The sequence below is a fragment of the Choloepus didactylus genome, chromosome 27 (genome assembly GCF_015220235.1).
Source record: "Choloepus didactylus isolate mChoDid1 chromosome 27, mChoDid1.pri, whole genome shotgun sequence".
Lineage (NCBI taxonomy): Eukaryota > Metazoa > Chordata > Mammalia > Pilosa > Megalonychidae > Choloepus > Choloepus didactylus.
In genome coordinates, this window is record NC_051333.1 from 2,129,386 (window position 1) to 2,151,691 (window position 22,306).

Genomic DNA, 22,306 nt, shown 5'->3' on the forward strand with positions numbered 1-22,306 from the left:
ATACCCTTCCTCCCCACCATTATGCATTTAGTTTTTGTCCCCATTTTTCTACTCATCTGTCCATACACTGGATAAAAGGGAGTGGGAGCCACAAGGTCTTCACAATCACACGGTCACCCCATATAAGCTATACAGTTATATGATCGTCTTCAAAAATCAAGGCTACTGGGTTGCAGTTCAACAGTTTCAGGTATTTCCTTCTAGCTATTCCAATACACTAAAAACTAAAAGGAATATCTACATAATGCATAAAAGTTGCCTCCAGAGTGACCTCTCGACTCCATTTGAAATCTCTCAGCCACTGAAACTTTATTTTGTTTCATTTTGCATCCCGTGGGAGATGATCTTTTAAGAGAACCAGATCTGGGCATGAAGGACTGAGAGGCTGGGACAGAATAATGCAGAGCTGAGGCTGGCTGTCTTGCTGGATCATAGTCATAAAAATGGAGGGGGACAGGGAATGGCTCTCTAGAAATAACAGCTTGAACAGTCATGAGGTAACTCATAACTATCTGAGGTTTTGTGGGCTTAATTGCGCAGGGTGGGGAAACCCCTAAAGTCAGTAAGCAAGCAGAATTTCAAAGAAATGTGGATGATCTTTTGAAATGAAAGGACTTTAGAAATTTTTCAGGTCAACTTGATGCTCTTATTCCTTGTCCTATAACCATCTCCATTATCTAGTGACTTTTACCAAGGACACAAAACTTATAACTCACTAAACTGTGAATCGTTCCCACCCAATTGTGCAATGGAAGCCATGCCAAACTGTGCCTCTACTAAACAGAGTTAATTTAGGTTCACATATTCGATCTGGAAAAAAATGTGCAAGCCATATTAATGCGTGACCTCGGCAGCATAAGGCTCATGTGTTGATGGACTGGTAATATATTTAACGTCCTTTTCATGTGAAACACTTAATGTCAAACTCATTTATTTGCACAATTTCTCCCCTTCCAAGAAGGGGTTTCCAGAAGCTGAGGTTCACGCGGGTCAACTAAGTTGACATAAGCCCAAATGACACTGCCAGAACTTTCACTCTGTTTACTTAATAAATAACTCCAGAAATTTGTCTGTGATATTCTTTATAAAATTTCTCTAAGGTTTAAGACTAGGGCTTCTTTTGTGTTTATATGAATAATAAACACTGAAGTACACCAAGTAAAAGTCAGCAGACACAGGATAAGTCATCATTTACTTTGGTTACTAGGTGCCCATTTATTGAGGTGTTTTGTGGCCACCTCCGTCTTGCTGCCCACACTGGTCACCGGGAATAAGTTGGACTGTCCCAGTGCTGTGTGGACAGTGTAAAGGATGGGACACCTCTCCCAAAGATGCCATTGTGCCTAGATTCAGATGGCTACGTCAAGGGGACATTGCTTGATGAAGACGATTTTCCAGTCACATAAGATGTTTCAGAGCACTCTTGTCAAGTCTGTGAAACTCTTGGTGAGACCCTTCCCAGGGACCCCTGCTCATGAGAAAACACCATCTTGGGCAGGAAAAGGCATCTGGGGCCAGTCCAGCTGCACAGAACACAAAGAACAGGGGACACCCATGAATCGCCACTCAACGGGAATTCTCTGGCTCGATGCCTCCATGAGGCTCTGTTGAAAACCTCCTTGCTGCTTATCGCACCACACTGACATTTCTGTAAAACCCATGTGGCCGAGCCTTCGTGTTCACCCACCTGATTCTATGGTTCACATCATGCGAGGGCACTGGCTCAGGATGGGTTAATCTCCCTCCTATCCCTGGCCAGAAACGGAACAGGGACACGTTATATCCTGATGCAGACCACAAAGCAGGTGGACAATGGAATGTTACATTAGGCAAAAGGAGCCAAACATGAGAGAGCACAGATGGCATGATTTCATTTGTATACAATGCCCAGAACAGACAGTTATGTGGAGACAGGCAATATATTAGTGTTTGCTCAGGGCAGGGGGACACAGAGACCGGGCAGTAACTGCTAATGCACATGGGGTTTCTTTTTGGTGCAATGAAGTTCTAATATTGATTGTGGCGATGGCTGCACAACTGTGATCATCCTGAAAACCACTGGATTGTACCGTTTAAAGAATGACTCATAGTGTGTTAATTATGTCTCTGTAAAGAGGTTATAATACATTTTAGAAATTTAAAAAATCCTCTAAGAACTTGAATTGACAGAAAATTTTTTACAGGATATAATAAGTGAAAAATAGTTTGCCAAACCTTACATCACCACTTTACTAGCTGAAAGTATCTAAAACTATGTACCAAAAAACAAAATCTTTACATCTGAGAGAAGGGATGGCCAGTAATGTTTTCCTTTATTTTGATCTTTCTCATTTGTTAAAATGAACATGTTCCTTATAAAAATAATAAAAATAACATTAATTTATAATAACTAGCTAAGATAACTTTGGAATATGCAGAAGGGTCAAAATTAAAAAGCAATAGAAAATAAATTTAAAATTGCTGGAAAACAGTAGAAATTAATTTCAAAATAAATGTTAGTAATTTTATAAATGTGAAGACTGAATATCATTAGGCTGATTGAATATCAGACTGTGGTTTTTAAGGAAGTGCAGGCACCACTGGGAATTCTCTTTTGGAGAGAATTGAGTCACTCCTTCTTTAAAGTTAAGACGCTTAGCAGGTAATGCAATGATTATTCCAGTATTTTGCACAACTGAGTAAATGTATAAGAAGAGTTTGGTACTGTCAGAGTGAATAAAGGGGCTGTTCTTAGGTCTCGGAAGAACTTTCACCTCACATGCCTGACCCTTCTGTCCACTCTTTCAACAAATTCTCCTCAACAGAGAAATAGCAAATGTGATCGTCCAGAGCTGAACATCCACTGGGCCACAGTTCACAAGTGTCAGGCTCCCTTTGAAGTGGAAGACGCACGTTTGTGAACATGCTACTCTCCTCCTTCCCACAATTTTAAAAGGAATGTCCTCCCTTCTCCAGGCCTGAGCCCCTCCTGTCTCCTGTGTTCTCTCCTGCCCTCACCTTTGGTTGCACACTTTGCACGTCCTGATCCCTCATGGCAGGGCCCCTGGGCCTCTCTCCAGAAGCCAGACCCGGCCATGCCCCACAGTTTTCTGTGTCAGCTCCTTGCTCTGGAGCTGGAGCAAACGGACAGAAGGTGTTCCATTTGGACGAGCAGCAGCAGATGGGGCCCTGAAGCGTCACTGAGCTTTCAGTTCTAAAGCTTGAGCTCAGAGGAGGCGTGCACCATCGCGGAGACCCAGCTCTTGATCATCGTGGCACAACTTTCATTTGCCTGCAGCCCTGGCACATATGGCCTTATTGTCAAGAAACTTCACGGAAGAGGGTGAATGGTTGGATATAGGACCAAACTGCAGCCAAACTTGGCGCACACGGCCCAGTACCCTGTGTGTGATCAGTGATCGATAAACGGCAGCCGTCTCCATTTTTCATTCAGCTTTTACTCTCCCCACACAGGCAGACCCTGAAACGCTGGTTGCACGTGGTCTCCGAAAACTCCAAAGTAACCACAGATCCCTTTCCAGGAAAGGCCCCGGTTTCCAGGCCGCCTTCCAAGCAGCAGAGGCAGGGTGGATCAGGGGAGACAGGAGCGTGTTTGTTTATATTTACACTGAGTTTGACTAATCGACCGAAGCCACAAAGCAGCCGTAACGGAAACCCTGGCCCTGTCCACAGTGTCCGGGAAGACTCTGAAATTTTTATTGAACTTACTAATTTCTTCCTGATGTTTATACCCTCATCCTATACCAGATATTGCTTCTTTGATCCTTTCACTTATTAGGTGTAAAATGAGTATTTCTGAACACCTGCTATGTTTTCTGTTCAATATTTCCACTCATCTCTTGGACATTCTTGCCATGATTTTTAAGTGTTCCTGTTGCTGCCATATATGTGTTTCCACTTCTCCATATACTAGCACACGATTATTTTCACAGTTTCATTTCTCAGCTTCCAACCAATCCACTGAGTTTTTACTGTTAGCTAATGAATTTCTGTATAAAACTTTAAGTTTGAAACTATCTCAAATTTGCAGGAAAACTGAAAATGTAGCTGAAATAATTTTTCATTTTCCGGAACCATTTAAATATAAGCTTGTGGCCTGATGCCTTAATACCCCAATTACTTTAGTGTGTATTTCCTGAAAACAAGGACTTTCTCCTCCAAATCCACAATACAATCATCGAAATCAGGAAATTCACATTGATACTTATTACCATTGAATCTTCAGCCCCTGGCCAGGTTTCCCCAATTATCTCAATAGCCAAAGAATCCAGGTAGGATTATGTGTTGCTATTCTTTGTTATGTCTCTTCAAATCCATTCAGTCTGGGAGCATTCCTTAGAATCTCCGCTTGACCCCTGACCCTTTGGAAGATTACAGACCATGTATTTCGTGGGGGTTTTTCAATTTGAGTTCATTTGATGCCCTGTTGTCCCAGGCTCATGAAGGACAGACTTCCAGGCCGTGAGATGCCAGAAATTTTCATGTGACCTCAGGCCACACTGACACCTCCTAGAATAGACTAGAAGCTTGTTCCTAAAGCTGCAGGAAGCAGGAGAAATCCCAGCTGCCCAGCCTCTCTCCCTCCCTCCAGCCTGATAGAAACACAAAACCACATCAACGTTTTCAGAAAAGCACAATTATGTATGGTCGGGCTAACATATTAAAAGGATCAGTCTCTACAGTGGTGGAATGTACATTTTTCAATTATTTATTGTGATCACTTCCATTTTCCAATTTATCCTCAACAATAAAATGTCACTGCTTCATGTTAAAAGGCAAAACAATGATCTTTGAAGGCTAAAAAATGGGAAGCTATGCATATGCGTTTCCCAAAATTGCTGTTGCATAATAAATATCCTTTGGATAATTTCTTTTAAAAGTTTAATGAGGGGGCAAAGTACATATCAGTAGGAACCATTTATGTGCTTTGGATCGTTTGTTTCTTGATGGCTCAGGGACACCGTGGTGCAACTCTCCCAGCCGGGACCCGTCCGTGTGGCTCCTAGGGGACCAGGAGGTGGGAGCTCTCAGGACACCCCTCAGCGTGCTCCCCTTGGCCAGGAGCAACCAGATGCTTCCTAACCTCCTCTCCGCGCCCTGGGCCTCAGCCCTAGGAAAGAAGCCAACAGTTGCCCATTCCCCCAAATGCCTCTCCTGCGGGGAAGGGGCTGGGAACGGCCTGAGCACGCTGCAGAGAAGCTGGGGGTGCTGGAGGAGGCAGGAGACAAACAGAAACAGGCCGAGCAGGGGCCACCAGCCGCCCTGACTCCTTGGGGAGCAGAGGCCGCCCCACTGGCATCCTTGGGCTGGGGCCACACCCAGGGGTGGCTCCCGGATTTCTGTCTCTGCTTCCTGCTCTCCCCGGCTCAGCCCACCAGATCCCGGGGGCTTGGCCCCGCGCAGAGAGGCGGGGGCTGCGGTCACTGGCAGCCCCTCTCCCCCGGACCCTTCTGAGCCTTCGCGCTCGCTGGTTTCACCTGCGGGGTAGGTGTGGGGGGGAGAGGACGGGGCGGACGGAAGGCAGGACAGCAACGGACGCTTACCAACCTGTTCTGCCAAGTTCATATTTTTTGATACTTTTCTGAAAATGTGATTCTCAAATTTTAAATATGGAAATAAGCCACACTGAAAGAGTTACTCACCATAAACACTTTCTGTGCTGCTGTGACTCTTAAAAATATGCTAAAAGAATTAACTTGATGGTTCTATGAAAATCTTCTCAATAGGAGAGTTAAAAGAGGATTTCATTCAATGGCTCTTTTTTTTAAGATTGAAGACGAATTACCTTCATGCAACTTCAAGAACTAAACATATCGGAAGGGTTTGCAATGCAGAGTCATTCTCCTTGCCCCATTTGACCCTGGGTCAACCCCTACAAATAATATTTTTAACTTGTCTATTGAAAACATTTTCAGGGCAGGTAAGGGCTAACTGGCGCTTGAGATTATTTTTTATTTTTAATTGTTTTTTGAAAGTTCAGTTTTATTGAGATATATTCACATACCATACAATCATCCATGGTGTACCATCAACTGTTCACGGCACCATCATTTAGTTGTGCATTCATCACCCCAGTCTATTTTTGAACATTTTCTTTATACCAGAAAAAATCAGAAGAAGAAGAAAAAATAAAAATAAAAAAGAACACCCAAATCATCCACCCAGCCCACCCTATTTTTCATTTAGCTTTTTCCCCATTCCTCTACTTTCCATCCATTCACTGGATAAAGGGAGTGCGATCCACAGGGTTTTCACCATCACACTGTCACCCCTTGTAAGAGACACTGTTATACAATCGTCTGCAAGAGTCAAGGCCACTGGGCCGGAGTTTGGCAGTTTCAGGTATCCACCTCCAGCTATTCCAATACATTAAAACCTAAATAGTGTTATCTATATAGTGCGCAAGAATGTCCGCCAGAGTGACCTCTCAACTCCACCTGAAATTTAATTGTTTTTTTCCATCAGAGTGTGTGGGTGTCAATGGCGAAGTGCACGAAGCCGCCTGGTTTGCTGCCGAGCACCGAGAGCGGCGGGTCTCAGTTCCCTCTCTGTCCCCCCAGCTCTGCCCTTCCTCATGGCGGTGATTTCCGCACGTTTCCGAGTGCCTCTGAGCCTCAAGGATAAACTGGAGATGATCCTGTACTTCCACCCATTTATAATTATCCTTAGAAGTTTAGTGTGAGGCTGAAGTGAGAGGATGCCCGTCAAACATTTAGAACAATGACTGGTAGCAAATGTTAGAAGTTTTTGTTTCCCGGAAGAGAGTGGAAGTGAATTCATTGCTTGGGTGAGTTTAGAAGAGGCCAGAGAACAAACGGCTATACAATTTTTTAAAAAGAAACCATTGTTTTTAGAATTTTTCTTGTCCATACATTTTTTACACAGATGTCCTGAAAGCACTAAGCTAAGAAATATGGCATAGAAAACAGAGTTCTGCATCTTCAGGGCATTTTCTGCAAGAAGGGCAGACAGGCTGGAACCCAAAGAGTGCCCTGCAAACCAGGGAGTGATCAAATGCTACAAAATCTTGCCAAGTGTCTGTAGTATTAAATTTCATAATCTACAGGAAGCCAGCAATGACTGTAATATAGCACTCATTGTGTATCTATCCAAAATGGAAATTTCATCATGTTTCATTCTACTAATAAAATTGAGGCATGGTTATTATAAAACTACAAAGTAAGAGAAATATTTAATACAGAATGTAAGACATATGGATCCAGGATGCAAACCCTGGTCCACTTGTTTGTAAAGTCCAGTGCCAAAGGAGAGGCTAAGCCTATTGTAAGTGTGCCTGAGAGTCTCCCCCTGAGAACCTCTTTTGTTGCTCAGATGTGGCCTCTCTCTCTAAGCCAACTCTGCAGGTAAACTCACTGCAATGCCCCCTAAGTGGGACATGACTCCCAGGAGTGTATATCTCCCTGGCAATGTGGGGCATGACTCCTGAGGATGAACCTGGACCTGGCATTATGGGATTGACAAAATCTTCTTGACCAAAAGGGGGAAGGGAAATAAAACAAAATAAAGTTTCAGTGGCTGAGAATTTCAAGTGGAGTTGAGAGGTCACCCTGGAAGTTATTCTTATGTACTATATAGATATCCCTTTTTAGTTTTTAGTGTATTGGAATAGGTAGAAGAAAATACCTGATACTGTTGAACTGCAACCCAGTAGCCTTGATTCTTGGAGAAAATTGTATAACTATGTAGCTTACATGGTGTGTGACTGTGTGATTGTGAAAACCTTGTGGCTCACACTCCCTTTATCCAGTGTATGGATGGATGAGTAGAAAAATGGTGACAAAAACTAAATGAAAAATAGGGTGGGATGGGGGGATGGAATGCTTTGGGTGTTCTTTTTTACTTTTATTTTTGTTTTCATTCTTTTTAGAGTAAGGAGAATGTTCAAAGATTGATTGGGATGATGAATGCACAACTATATGATGGTACTGTGAACAGCTGATTGTACACCATGGATGACTGCAGAGTATGTTAATATATCTCAATAAAACTGAATTAAAAAAAAAAAGTCCAGTGCCAGATTCAGGACCCAAAGGGTGGCCAGAGGGAACTTTTAAACCATGAAGATCTGGTCCTTCCCAATCTTAGGGGGAAAGCAATCAGTTTTTCTTCATTACCAGATTACAGAATCTCCTCACTCATTGTTTATAATTATCTGAGAGTTTTTGTATTAAGGGGGTGGTGACAAATGTTGTTAAATGCTTTTCTGCATCTATTGAGATGATCGTATGACTTTTCTTTTATAGTCTGTTAATGTGGTAAATACAATGAGTGATTTTCAAATGTTGAGCCAGCACTGCTGCGATAAATCCCACTTGGTTGTAATATATGCGTTTCTTTCTCTCCTATTTTCGGGAAATGTGTATAGAATTGATATTATTTCTTCCTTGGATGTTTGATACAATTTGCCAGTGAAAGTATCAGGGCCTGTGTTTTTCTCTCTTGAGAGACCTTTCTAACTACAAATTCTATTTCTTTCATAGATTTAGGACTGCTCAGGCTACCTATTTCTTTTTTGAGTGAGTTGTGGTAGTTTGTGTGAACGAAGGGAGCCGACTCTGTCTCTCTGTTCCTGCAAGAAGTTCTTTATTTCTTTTTAGTACAAAGTTGTATAGCATAAGCATTCTTTGTACTATGTAATTGTTTTCGCGTTTCACAAGGGAACTGCGTTTTTTCTAAAATCACAAGGCTCACATGTTTACAGCTTTGGGGAACAAACTTCAGGGTCATAATAACCTTGAGTGCAATCTCTTCCAGCAGGGTGGGGAGCAGAGGCACCCAGAAACCCAGCATCCTCCCTTATCTTAGTTGCCTGCCTTCGGGCACACACAGCCCTGGCCTTGTCTTAACCTTTTAGGAGGGGGCCTCCCTGACTACTTTGCCAAGCCAGGAAACCTTCCATGCCCCCACAGTTTGTGTCTTTTAAGGAATTGTTCCATTTCATCTAAAGTCATACTAATCTATACCAAGAATTACATTTTCTTCCATATTTTTAAAATCTTTTTCTTAAACAAATGATGTGATTTTGCCCAGATAACTAGTATGGGATTCATTTTTTTTCATCTGTCAAATTAGGGAGTTGGTCTAGTCTTAGCTACGGTCCATTTCAGGCAAACAAAACAAAACAAAACAAAAAAACAAAAAACAAAAAAACCAAAATTATTGTATGATTGTCTGTCACTTTTGAGGGTCTATAGCAGCAGTGCCAAACTCAAATATTTAGAGGTGCCTGGCATGTGGGATTTATGTGTGAACATGTGGGGTACCGCCCGTGGTGAACTCAAGAGTAAAAGACCATAAAGCTGTGTGACCCCGGGGAAGGCACTCAACCTCTCTGTGCCTCTATCCTCACCTGCAAAATGAAGATGACAACATGAAGTCTTGGTGTGAACAGATGAGGTCAATTATATGCAATACCTAGAATAAAACCTGACGCATGCCTAGAGTTCAATAAATATTAGCTTTTATTAGGAGTAATGATTCTAAAGTTAAGATAACAATAATTGTCTTTAAGTTGCAGGGAAAATGACATGAGGGATAGATAGTGCAGGGAAAGCACAGGGTACATTACAGGCACTTAATAAAAAGTCACCAAGGAAAGGAATAAGGGTCCATACAAAAGAGTTATGATAGGACCATTCGGTGTAGAAGTCCCAAACTGATGGGCCACTGCCTCCAGCCCACCTCAAGATGAGTGTGGCCACAGAGCATTTAAAAAACAGCCTCCATTCGTTCAAAAATGTCTAAAAATTGAGTTTTCCCAGACGAACTGGGATTTTTTTTGAAAACTCAGAAGTTAGGGGAGTTCTGGGCCCGCGCCCCCACATGCTAATACTCTGCTGGGGGTCTGTGGCGGGCCTCTCGCACCCGCGTTTTCTGCCCCACAGTCAGGCGGGTTTGGGAACCCGGGGCTGGGGCGCGCTCCGGGACCTCCCACCGGGCCACTGCGGCTGCGGCCACCGGGGGGGCGCCGTGGCCCACTCTGTGCAACCGCTCAGAGCGCGCGGGCTTTCCCACGCTGCAGCCGCGCTCACCTCCGCTGAGCTCCCGCCAGGTGCAAGGCGCTCTCCCTGCGGCATGCTGGGGTCCTCACACAGGTCCACAGAAATAGGGGTTATCCCTCTATCTGGCAGCAGAGGGGACTGGGACTCAGAAAGAGCATGTGACAGCGGCCCCACGTGTAACAGGGTGCAGCTGAGTTAATATAGAAAAGTCAACTGCTGCCCATACACTAGCAATGAAGAATTGAAATTTGATTTTAAAAAAGAAACATTTACAAGAGTAACAAAAATGAAATAATTGGGTATGAATCTAACAAAATATGCACAGGATCTTTATGTGGAAAGCTGCTGGAATGTGATGAAAGAAATCAAAGAAGATCTAAATAAATGGAGCAATATTTGTGTTCATGGATTGGAGGATTCAATATTAAGATGTCAATCCTTCCCAACATGAGCTATAAATTCAGCACACCCCCAATTAAAAATCCCAGGAAGCTGTTTGCAGATATCAGCACACTGACTCTAAAGTTTATAAGGAAAGGCAAAAGATCATGAATATTATCGATGTGTGAGACAGCAGTTCAGCTAGCTGCTCCCCAGCCAGGCTCCTTTCCCCCACGGTGTCGGAACCCTGATGTTCAGCGGATCTGTGGCCACTTGGAATCAAGGCTCCGTTTCTTGTTCCCCCGTGCAGCGGGTGTTCCAGGCCATGGGATGTGGGAAGAAGTGAGGAAGACAACTGCAGGGATGATCACAGAGAGCGGCAAACACCTCCCCTCTGGCTTCCTGCTGGTTGGCTGGTCCTGTCGGTGTCTGTTAGCTTTTAGGGACCCTTGGCAAGTTAGAAGGCGGCCGCGGGGCAGCCACAAGGTCAATGTGAGTAAGACTTGGGGGGCAGGGAGTGAGCGACAGCATTCCCACTGGCCCCTTGGCTGGTGTCCCTGGGCAGTGCTGAGATGCCCCAGGCTGCAGCCCCTCAGGAGAATCTCCCAAACCTCCAGGCCGCCACGGCAGGCCCAGGCTTCCAAATCTGGATGGAGCTACTCCGACCCCTCCTCCTAGCCCATCACCCATCTTTACCCCATCTCTGCTCTCCCTCTCTGTGCACCTCCCCAGGAGCCACCCCTGGAATAACCCCTGTCCCACCTCCCACCCCCACACCCCATCTGTCCTGGCTGAGGGTCCTCTGAGACCCTTTGCTTTTCCTCATCGTAGCACTTTCCATGCTTTTCATTGCTTATTCATTTGTCTGCTGGACCCCTGGCTCCTGCCTCCATGCTTCCCAGGGAGGCTGTGAGGGGCAGGAACCCCTCCCCCCAGACACCCCTCCCCCAGGGCAGCCACTGGGGCCTGGAGGAGTGTGAGTGAGACGCTTCCCGGACTGATGCCCCAGACGAACGTCGTGGGGATCTTCAAAAATCCGGCCCAGCATCACCTCCTACCAACTGGATGGACTCCAGGATAGACACCCCAGGCAACTCTGATGGGCAAATAAATGCAGTAACATCGATGCAAAGCTCTCAACTGCTAAGCACCAGACTGAGATGTAATTTAGTGGTTTTGTAACCATCAAGTTAGGATTTAGGGGATGATTATGATGACTGAATCATTATATAGATATTTCTCTTTTTACTTTCTGGTGTATTAGAGTAGACAGAGAGAAATACTTTGAAATAACTGAAATCTCTGAACTGTAATCCAGCGACCTTGAATCTGTGACAATGATTGTATAACCATCTAGCCTTTATCTTGTGATTGTAAAAACCCTGTGACTGACCCCCCACTTGGATCCCCTTATCCTGTTTTTCAACTTTAGAGTCTTTTGATCACTAAAGACAGCCCCTAATGTTTATAAATGAAGGGCCTTGGGTCAGCCCAGAACTAACCCACCCCAAGTCCAAAGTTATCTTGATAACTGAAGCTGAATCTAACCAAAATGGGCCCACCTGACATGTGCAGTAGCTTAGACTTTAATCTACAAGTCACCTATACCTCATAATAATTCTAGAAATCATGCCCATCATCATATTAAGGCCAACATTTTCTTACACATGTTCTGTAAGCATATAGTCAATCTGTGCGTGCTCAATAATTAAATCACCTCTAATTACATCTTCTGGGGCCACTGTGCTCATTATCCTAAAACCTGCCCATCTGTTGATACTATAAAACTATCAGAATTACTACAGTTTGGGGAGACAGATTTTTGGGCTGCTCTCCTGTTTTGCACCTAGCAATAAAACTCTTTCTCTCTTTGAAACCCCGGCGTCTCAGGAATTGGTCATTTTAGAGTCCGCCACTTCTGATCGGTATCGTTTTTGCCAATTTCCATGAGCCTCAAAGAACCAGAAAAGAATCTTGTGACTCTCACAGCTCTGTGGGGCTCCCAGACACCTCACCTGACACTTTGCATCTCTAAGTAGCCCAAGTGGGCAGAACCCACAAAGAAAACCCTGGAGAAACCAGACAACTGCCCACCTCCACCCCAATAAAGGATACCCATATCAGGAAGTTTTCCTGATCGTCTTAATTTTGCTCTTTGCCTGCCTGCTCCATTCTCAAACTTCAGAGTGCTTCAGAATCACCTGGAGGGCTTGTTCAACAGGCTGTTGAGCCCCACCCCAGGGTTTCCGGCTCAGGGGGTCTGGTGTGGAGCCTGGGAATTTGCATTTCTAACAAGCTCCCAGAAGGTACAGGGGCTTCTGGGACCACAGTCTGCAAACAACTAGCTGGAGAATATTTTATTTTTAAGTTGCATGAAGTGGTAATGAGCCCCGACTCACACGGTGACTCAGGGCCCTGCAACCACGGGAGGGAGAAGCGGTTGAGACTCCACAGCCCTCTGGAGTAACAACTGTCCTTCTGCGGGAAGTGGCACCGGGGGGACAGGTAGCTGGGCCCTACATGGCCATCAGACCTTCTCGGGGCTTTGAGGATCCCTCCCACCCAGGCACAGGGACTGATACCATCTGGTATAGAGTTGAGAAGAAAGAGGGGGCCTTTTGGGGGGAAAGGGGGTTCAGGTGCCTGGGGGAGAGCTGTGGGGTCAGTTCGCGGGAAGAGCTGGTGGGGGGCAGTGGTGGGGGACAGGAGGGGCTCCTGCTTGACTGGCTCGTCTTGTGTTGGTTTGGGGGAGGCTTTGCTTCGTCCATGATAAGGGTACAAGTGTCTAGCATTGTAAAAAGGCAGTCGGTGGCAGAAGCAGTGACCATTCCCAGCCCGTCTGACTCAGAGCCCTGAGGTTTCTTCTGATGATCCTCAACGGCTTCCGGTCCTCAGACATCCCATCTAAATTTCAGGCCATCTTCTTGTTACCAGTAGTGAAGGTCTGGGTTTCTCAGACCAGCATTCTACATGGGAAGCAGGTAGGCTGCAGGCACCATCATCCACTATGAAACTCATTCCATGGAGAACCTTCCGTTATTTTTTTTACAGCTTTAAATGGCATCTCCTTGCCTTTGGCTCCACAGACAAGAACGGGTTAAGGTTTAAATGACCTGAGTCCAATGTAGAGTCCCAGTTACTTCCAGGGTGCCTGGCACAGAAGAAAAAGGTGCACATGTGTTACAGTTGAGTTCAAATCCCAGCTTGGACCCTTCCTAAGCACAGGACTCTTGGCATGTTATGTCTTTCTGTCCTCTCAGTGAAATAAAGTTAGTAAAACGTACCTCGCAGTCTACATGTGCATATTAAATGTGCAAATATATGGAACATGTTGGTAACGCTGCACTGGGGTTAGAAGCAAGTCCCTCAGCTCAGATCATGTTCTGGGAGGCATGAAATAGGGCTGGGTTTTGGTGTCCATCCCACCCATTCTCATCTTTCTTCTTTGTAGCTGGTGCTATTTTGAGTAATTTGGCACCCTCTAATGTTGCAGATGTATATTCTAAGCACTGGACATGGTGAGTGAATCAAAGAATGAGAAGGCACTTGCTCTGAGTTCTTTTCTTCTTCTGTATGGCATCCACAGACTAAGGGGAGTGCTCTGCCATGGTGCCCCCAGTGCACTCCAACAAGGGGAAGGAGGGTTCATGGGACCGTGACACTTAGTGGTCTCTCTTTGGAGTCTCTCTTGGTCAGTGTGGTGAGCACATCCCAGGACCCTTTCCCATCTAGCAGCAAACCTTTAGGCTCTCTCACCCACCCTTAGAGCCAACTGGAAACTACAGTGAGGTCCAGGATGAATGAGGCTGTGCAGGACTTCTGTAGTTATTGCAATGGAGTCTGCCTAGCTGTAAGAATCTAGTCCAGGTATCCATAACCAGGCAAAAATATGATTATAATAAGAAAAGTCATTTTTCTTGGAGTAAGAAAATACATTTTTATTGTGTTGCACCACTGAGATTTCAGGAGAGACTGGCTACCACAGTCTTGCCTATTTTTACTATTAGAGTAGTCAACATAAAATTCAGAAGAGTGCATATAGAAATGACTGCCTTCCGTTAAAAACAAAACCAAACAAAAAGTCTAGCAAACTTGGGACTGTTTTCTGATGAGGCAACAATAAACTAATGCTAAGCAGCAACTGCCCTCCTTCGGATGGGACATGTGAGCTAGAGAGCAGAATCCTTACTGCCAAAATCTTCTTGAGTTCAGCCCACTTGGCCCCTCTCCTGGGTCAGCCACTTCAGAGCAGAGAGACATGTCCAAAAATCTTAATCCCAAGAAAGGGGGGTGGAGAGAGAGACAGAGAGAGACAGAGAGAGCTACAGAGAAAGGGCATGTGTGAATCTGCAGTTAGAGTTATGAAGGGGAGTCAAAGACAGGCCATTTCTATGGGACTTGGAGACATCCTTCCTCCTTATATCACCTTGACCTCCAAGGAAATATCCTTGCTTTTGATCTTAACTCATCCAGAGGAGAGAGAGAAGAAGAGGGCAGTGAGTCTTGGATTTCCTAGTGGCTGGAATTTACTGCTGAGAGTAGTTTGAAGACAAGCTAGATACACACAGAGCCTGGCCTCGATCTGATTATAACCCCTACCACACTGCCCCCACTGTTTGCTGGATTCCTCAGCTGCATTGTATTTTTGGAGTAATTTCGGTGTGGTGTCTTAACTATCTGAATTGAGTTCATTCATTCAATCATGTTTCATTGATTTCTTCATTCAACAAATATTTAAAGGGCTATTATGAACAAAGCACTTTCCTAGAAGTTCATTACATGTAAGCAGTTAGGAATTCAATTGCTTCTGAAGACTTTCTCACACTCGTTTCCCTTACCGAAGTTTTTCTCTAGAGTGAATCCTCAGATGTTGAATCAGGGCTAAGCTCTGGTGGAAGGCTTTCCCACGTGCCTTGCATTGATAAGGTTTCTCATTGAGCAGTATGCTGAAGACTTTCTCACACTTGGTACATGTTATACAAATGAGTGAAAGTTGGTCACTGTGTATTGGTCCTGTGTGGCATCTATTTGTTCAAAGCAGCCTGGGACCATTCGCCCAAAGTCTGCTGGTGCCAAATTCAAATTCCTACACATGCAATTGCTTTAAAAGTAGCCCAACTAAGCAAGTTTTAGCCATTTAGAGTTGATCTGGTTTGCATACTCTGCAAATCTGTGCCAAATATCTGCTAGCCATAGATAAGATAAACCCTGTAGTTATGAGACCCCAAGTTGCTATTGCCGTCAAAGCTCTCTGACCCAGAGACTCCTTGCTGGGCTGACTCTGGACATCTCCTAGATGTGTAAGCTCCCTCTCCCAGCTCTCTTCTCCTTGGGAGTTTTCCTTGTCCTTATTCCCCTGTGGTGTTTCCCTGCACCATAGCCTTTGGAAGGTCTCATGCTGTGAGGGATTTCCCCTCCCTGCAACCTGTCAAAATAGCTTCTTTTACAACATTGCCATATTCTGGTCATATCTTTTTCCTTGGTCCACTCCTAACTCCCTCGTACTCATTACAGCATTTCCATCAGGCCTCTCCCCTGGGTGATGTTGCTGGTGTTTGAGAAGGGAACCCAGAGCTCCACAGAAGGCCCCCCACAGATGTCCCGTTCACAAGATTCCTCTCCTTTGTGGAGTCCCTGGTGCTTGGTGAGCAAGGGGCTCCAGGAGGAAGCTTTCCCGCATTCTTGGCATTTGTAGGGTTTCTCCTCAGCGTGGATCTGCTTATGATGAATGAAGGGTGATCCTGAATGAAGAACTTCCCACATTTGTTGCACTTACATAGATTCTTCTTTTCACTTCTTTTACTTTTTCCTAACTTTAAGTTTTGTGAAATCTAATCACAGATCAAATATTTCAGGAAAAAAAATGAACATTTGATTGCAATGTGCTTTAAGTGAAAAATATACACCAGATTTCAAATATAATACCAAAAGGATGATATAAACCATCTCATTAATAATTGCTTATATCTTTTACACATTAAAATTTTATTTAAGCCTTAAAATAACCCTATGAGGTAGGTTCAGTAGAATATTAAATAAATCCTACATTTAATTGATCTCTGGGCTAAGTGATGTTTCCTGCACTCTCTGTAAAACATACCACCTGATGTCCAGAACTCACTGAATGTGCATGGCTAGCAGACTGCTTCCTAATGTGCTTTAGTTCTTCTCTTCTATCACTTCACTTTTATGTTTAGCAAGATAAAATAAGAGGATTTCTACTCTATAATTAATAGCCCAGGTTTATAGGTGATAAAATGAAGCAATGAGAGATGAATAACTTCCCCAAGGTTGCAAACCGAGTAAAGGTGGAACTGGGATTTGAACCCAAGAAACCTGTCTCTAGAGCCCAAGTTTTCCACCAGGATACTGGACATCCTCCAATATAAGCAGCTGGAGAGCTGGGACACAGCTTACTCTTGGAGCAGCTAAATCTTCAGACCCCTGTATCCTCAGAGGGGAGTCCCCAAAACTCTGTGCAAGTCACCTTAAACCAAACCAACTGGGGCTTTAGAATGAGTCAAACCTGAGTTAAATTTCACCTCTGTTGTGTGACCCTGAGCAAGTTATCAACCCCTCTGAGGCATAGTTTCTTCACCTGTGAAGTGTGAAGCACAATAAAATCCCCTTCATAGTGCTATTGCCAGCACTAAGTGATATCATACCTGAAAATTCTCAGCAACCCTGTCACCCTACGCATTGTTAATCCTCAACATTGAGTGACTGAAAGTACGGACCCTTCAGCCATTTCAACAAGTGTACAGTTTATTCTAGAAACATTGGGGAAGGGTCAGAAAGGGTCTGCAAGAGAATTTGGTGGGGGAAATCCCTACAGACGATCTGTCTGCTGCTCTCTGGGCCCATCTTCTCATGGTGCAGGAGACGCTCGCCCATGACCCTGGGCACAGGTGTTATCCCTCAAAGGACCCGATTCATTACCCGCTAAATCAGCAGCGCAGGGGACAGAGCAGTTTCCTTGGGAATGAGAATACCTGGGAGAAGGAGGACTTTCAAAGGTTGAGCTGAGATGGAGCAGGGTCACTAAAAAGAACAGCAGGGGTCATTTCTAAGAAAGAGAAGGAAGAAGAGAGAAATGTATCCGTGCATTTGGTTATGAATTCATTCGTTCTCAGACTGCCTGCCCTGGCACCTGCAGGGCTCTGCATGACCTGCCCCAAGCCCCCCTCCCCGCGTCACCTCAGACCACACCCCCCTCTCTGCCTATACTCCCCTCATTTGCGCCTCCAGCCTGCCAGGCTGCTCCACCACCTGGAACGTGCTTCTCAGAGCTCGCCGTGCTGGCTCCTCTTCACCTTTCAGCACGAGCATCCCCCGCTGGAGGGTGCCTCTGACCACCCGTGGAAAGGAGCCGTCCCCTCCAGTCCCTCTCTCACACCACCCCGTCAGGCTATAGCACTCACCACAGACACATCCATGTTGTAGCGTGTATCAGAATTTCATTCCTTCTAACGGCTGAGTAGTGCTCCATCGTATGGCTCTGTCATATTTTATCCATTCGTCAGTTGATGTACACAGCCCAGTACTTATCTATTCCCTGTGGCTGTTTCCACTGCAGGGGCCGAGCTGAGTAGCTGCGACTGACACAGAATGGCCCACAAACCACAACCACTGTCTGGCTCTGCAGAGGAAGTTGCTGACCCCTGGCCTAGCAGGTCAGACAGACACCATCATACAGAAATTAAAATATGGCGTGACTGGTGCTCAGAAATATGGCTGAGGAGAGCGAGAAGAGCCATTCACTTCGTGCAGGTATAACAGGATGAGCTGGTGTCGGCTGCCCACCTGCCGCCGTGCTCGGCCGAGTCCTGAGGACTGAGGAGGCCCGTGGAGGCCACGGGGACAGAGGCCCCAGCATGTGCAGGGGCCCAGAGGAGCCGGGGCTGTGGGGCTCGCAGGAGTCACAAATGGTTCCATACGGACAGAGAACAGACTGTGGGTGGGGACGGAGGGGAAAAGAGATGTGGAGAGACGGCTGGAGGCTCAGGAAGGGGCCAGGACCTGCGAGCCCGAGGAGGCCATCCACGCCATACATGGAGCAGGTGCTTTCACATCGTGCTCCGTGGAGCCCTGGGATCCTTCAGGAATTCCACAAATGCTTATTTTCAGTCTTGTTTCAAAAATGAAGCTGTTTCTCAAAGTGGTGATAAAATACAGCACATGCAAGCAAGTTTTTTGGTCATTGGAAACCAACGCCACCTTCTCGCTATTTTTCATGAAGACCTTAGAAGAATCTCTATTAACTGAAAAGCTTCCTGAGACTACAAGACAAGCTGTTCTATAACCGTTACCACATGCAACTACTTATCTGTGTAGATGAAGATTTTCTCCATGTGGGACAATGAACAGAAAACCCAGAAAGAAATTGGGTAATAAAGACTAATATAAGATGGCAAAGGCCATCTGTATCCTCTGCTTGCAAATCTTGATTGGCTTCCTAATAAGTAAATATTATACAGTTAAACTTATGAAAAGTATTTATGATGATAAAAAGCTACTTTGAAATCTTTAGTATGTTAAGATTCCATGTAAGCTTTTGTTAGAAAAGCATTATGGTTTTATTTATTTTTTAAGTTTGAAAATCACTGATATAGTTGGTGAGATCCCACTGATGGGTTTTCAGTGAGGGTTTAAACAATGGACTTAAGCTCCACATGGTGGAGTTTACATTTTTAAAAGAACATTCTGACTGCTGGGGAGAGGGTGAAATGCAGGGAGGGCGAGAGCGGGTGTGGAGAAGCCAGAGAGGACGCTGTTTGAGGTCATCCTGGTAAGCGAAATCCCACAGCTGTCCCCACCTCTTCCTCTCCATCCCCAGACATCGGCCTTTCTGAGTCATCATCATCTGTCATAAAGACTGAGTAGCCTCCTAATTGGCCTCTTCAGTTTTACTTCAAATCACTGCACCATGTCCCTCTTCCATTAAAAACCTTTCTTTGGCTTCCCGTGGCCCTTAGGAGCAAGTCGGAAATGCTCGCCGTGGCATTCAAGGCCCAGCGCGGTCTGCTCGTGCGTATCCCTTCACCTCCTCCCACGGTGCCCACCCCTCCTTCCCTCTTCTCCAGCCTCCTTCCTTCTTCCAGGTGCCTGAGGGCTACTTTACACCCCAGGGCCCTTGCACAAGTCGGAAGCCCACCTGAAGTCTCTTTTGCCCCTTTTCTGTCTGTCCAATGACCCCTCATTCCATGCGTCTTTGCTTTAATGTCACCTCCCCAGGGAGGTTTTTCTTGCTGACCTGCTAATTCAAGTTAGGGCTCTTTCGTTCACTCTTTCCTAGCAGGCTGTGCTTCTCTTAGCTCTAAGCATCATCTACGCATTGGTTTCATTTCTCTCTCCCTCCACTAGAATGCAACCCTCAGGAGGCAGGAATCACGCCTTTCCTGATCACTGTTGAATCTAGGATTCAGCATAAAGTAGTAGCTCCATAAAAATGTGTTGAGTGGGTTCAATAAGTTAAACATAGAATCACTATTTGACTCAGAAATTCCACTCCTGGTTGTAACCCAAAAGAACTGAAAACGTGTTCAAACAAAAACTTGTACGCACATGTCCATAGCAGCACTCTTCACAATAGCCAAAAGGTGGAAACAACCCAAATCCATCAACAGAAGACTGGATGAACAAAATGTGGTCTATCTGTACAACGGAACATTATTCTCTCACAAAAAGGAACGCAGTTCTGATGCATGCTACAACATGGATGAACCCTGAAAACAATATGCTAAGCGAAAGAAGCCAGACAAAAGGGTCGCAAGTTTTGTGAATTCATTTGTATGAAATATCCCCAATAAGCAAATCATAGAGACAGAAAGTAGATTAGTGATTTCCGGGGGCTGAGAGTGTGGAGGAAATGGGGAGTGGCTGCTTAACGGGTAAGGGGTTTGCTTTCGGGGTGACGAAAATTTTCTGGAATTAGATAGAGATGGTGGTTGCTCATTCTGAGTATATTAAATGTCAGTAATGGTAAGTTTTATACTATGTGTATTTTACCACAATAAAGAAATTTTAAAAATTGTATTGAGTGAATTAAGTAATGAATTTGTCCATCTCGCCACGATTCCAGCATTTGTAACACTCTTCATTGGCTTTGTCGGGCAGAGTCTTGAGACTTAGAGGCGATGACTTTTCGAACAATTCTGTGGCTCCAATTAGAGTTTTCTGGAACCACCTGAGATGCCTGGCAGCTCCCCACAAAGCCAGACCACGAATTGGGGTGAAGCCCCCCCAGGGGTGGACAGAGCCCCCTTCCCGGCCACGACACACCTGATGTCCAATTCCGGATCACAGTACCGGCAGTAGCACTTGGAGGGTGACGAAGGGGTGAACCGGGAACAGGGAAGAAACAGCTGAGGTGAGGCAGGTTGGTTCCCATCCCCCCTTCCTCTGCCCCTCTTTCCTCCTCCTTTCTTTCCCTGTTGTGCAGTGCTGTGGCCTTACTGGTCTAGTCAACCTCAGCTCCCACTGCTCCCACATTCTGCCTCATCCTCCAGCCAGTTGTCCCAGTCTCCATGACACCACCCTCTAGCCTGGGGTTTCTCAGCTCAGGACTATCGACATCTTGAGCTGGGTCATTCTGTTGGTGGGGGGGGCTGTCCTGTGTACTAGAGAACGTTTGGCAGCATCTCTGGCTTCTACCCACTGTATACCCAGTAGTTCCTCCCCTCCCCAGCACTGTGAAAACCAAACACGTCTCAGCCATTCTGGAATGTCCCCTGGGGGCAAAGTCACTCCTGGGGGAGAACTACTGGTCTACCCGAGGGCTCGAACCAAAGCCTGGGGCTCTCCCCTCAGTCCTTGCATTTCCCTTCCCCCCACTCCCCCTCCAGAAGCAGCTCTACTTGTCGGTTAGATCCCAACACCATCCACGTCTCCTCATCTCCACTGTCATCTCCAACGCTCCTTCCCCAACCACTGTGATGAGCTCCTCCGTCTCTCTGTCTCTGCTCCTGCCCTGATCCAATTCACTCTCCACATATGAAAGGTAGAGATGGCTCAACACCAAACTCAGAATAAAAGCCAAGTGCTTGTCATGGTCTAAAGGCCCCTGTGTGATCTAGATGCTCTCTGTTCCTCTCAAATCACATGGGTTTGCTTCTGGTTCCTCGAAGACTCCCACTGCCCTTTGACCTCAGGGTCTCTGGCATGTTCGCTTTGCTCTCAACAGTTGTCCCCAAGTGACTTCCAAGGCAGGATCCTTCTACTCACTGATCTCTCAGTCCAAATCCTACCTCCCCAGGTAAGGCAGCTCACTGCACCCCCCCCCCTCAATGATATTGCCCTGATTTGGTTCCTGTTTGGAGCTTGCTACTCGTTTCTTTTCTGTCCTTCTGCCCCAATCATGTGAGTTTCGTGAGTTCAGGGGCCTTGTGTGTTTTGTTCTCCTCTAAGCCCCCAGTAACTAGCACAGGGCCTGCTATGCACATAAGTATTTGAGGAATGAATGAATGATTGACTGCTTGCCATTTCTTGGATCTTGCCCTACTATCTTATACCTCTGGGCCATTGCACACGGTGTCCCTCATCCTGGAATGCTTTCCCCCGTTTCCGTTCAATTGACTTATTCTATCCTATCCTTAAGACTAAGTGGAGGTGCCATCTCCTGCAGGAAACCTCCTGCAAGTGCACCCGTCCCCTAGGCCGGGATAGGAACCCCACCTTCCACACCAACACAGCCCTAGAGGTTCCTGTGCAATACTACCATGGGTGAATGGTCCTTGTTTTTGATGGCTGTCTCCCTCACAAAAACCATTACCTACTTGAAGTCTGCTCAGTCATTAGAGTCCCCAGAAATCTGTAAAGGACTTGGTCCTTAAGAACCTCCTTTACATGCTGGAAGGAAGGAAGGAAGGAGGGAGGGAGGGAGAGAGGGAAGGAAGGCTGAAGTA

General features: G+C 45.6%; 1 long non-coding RNA gene across 1 annotated transcript in view; it reads right to left on the bottom strand.

Annotated features, from left to right (window-relative positions):
* Window positions 1-13,462: 13,462 nt before the first annotated feature.
* LOC119520985 overlaps window positions 13,463-22,306 on the bottom strand; it is a 12,485-nt gene continuing 3,641 nt past the window's right edge. Inside the window, exon 3 of the long non-coding RNA XR_005214272.1 lies at window positions 13,463-13,554. This is a non-coding gene — a long non-coding RNA (uncharacterized LOC119520985). The remainder of the gene's footprint in view (window positions 13,555-22,306) is intronic.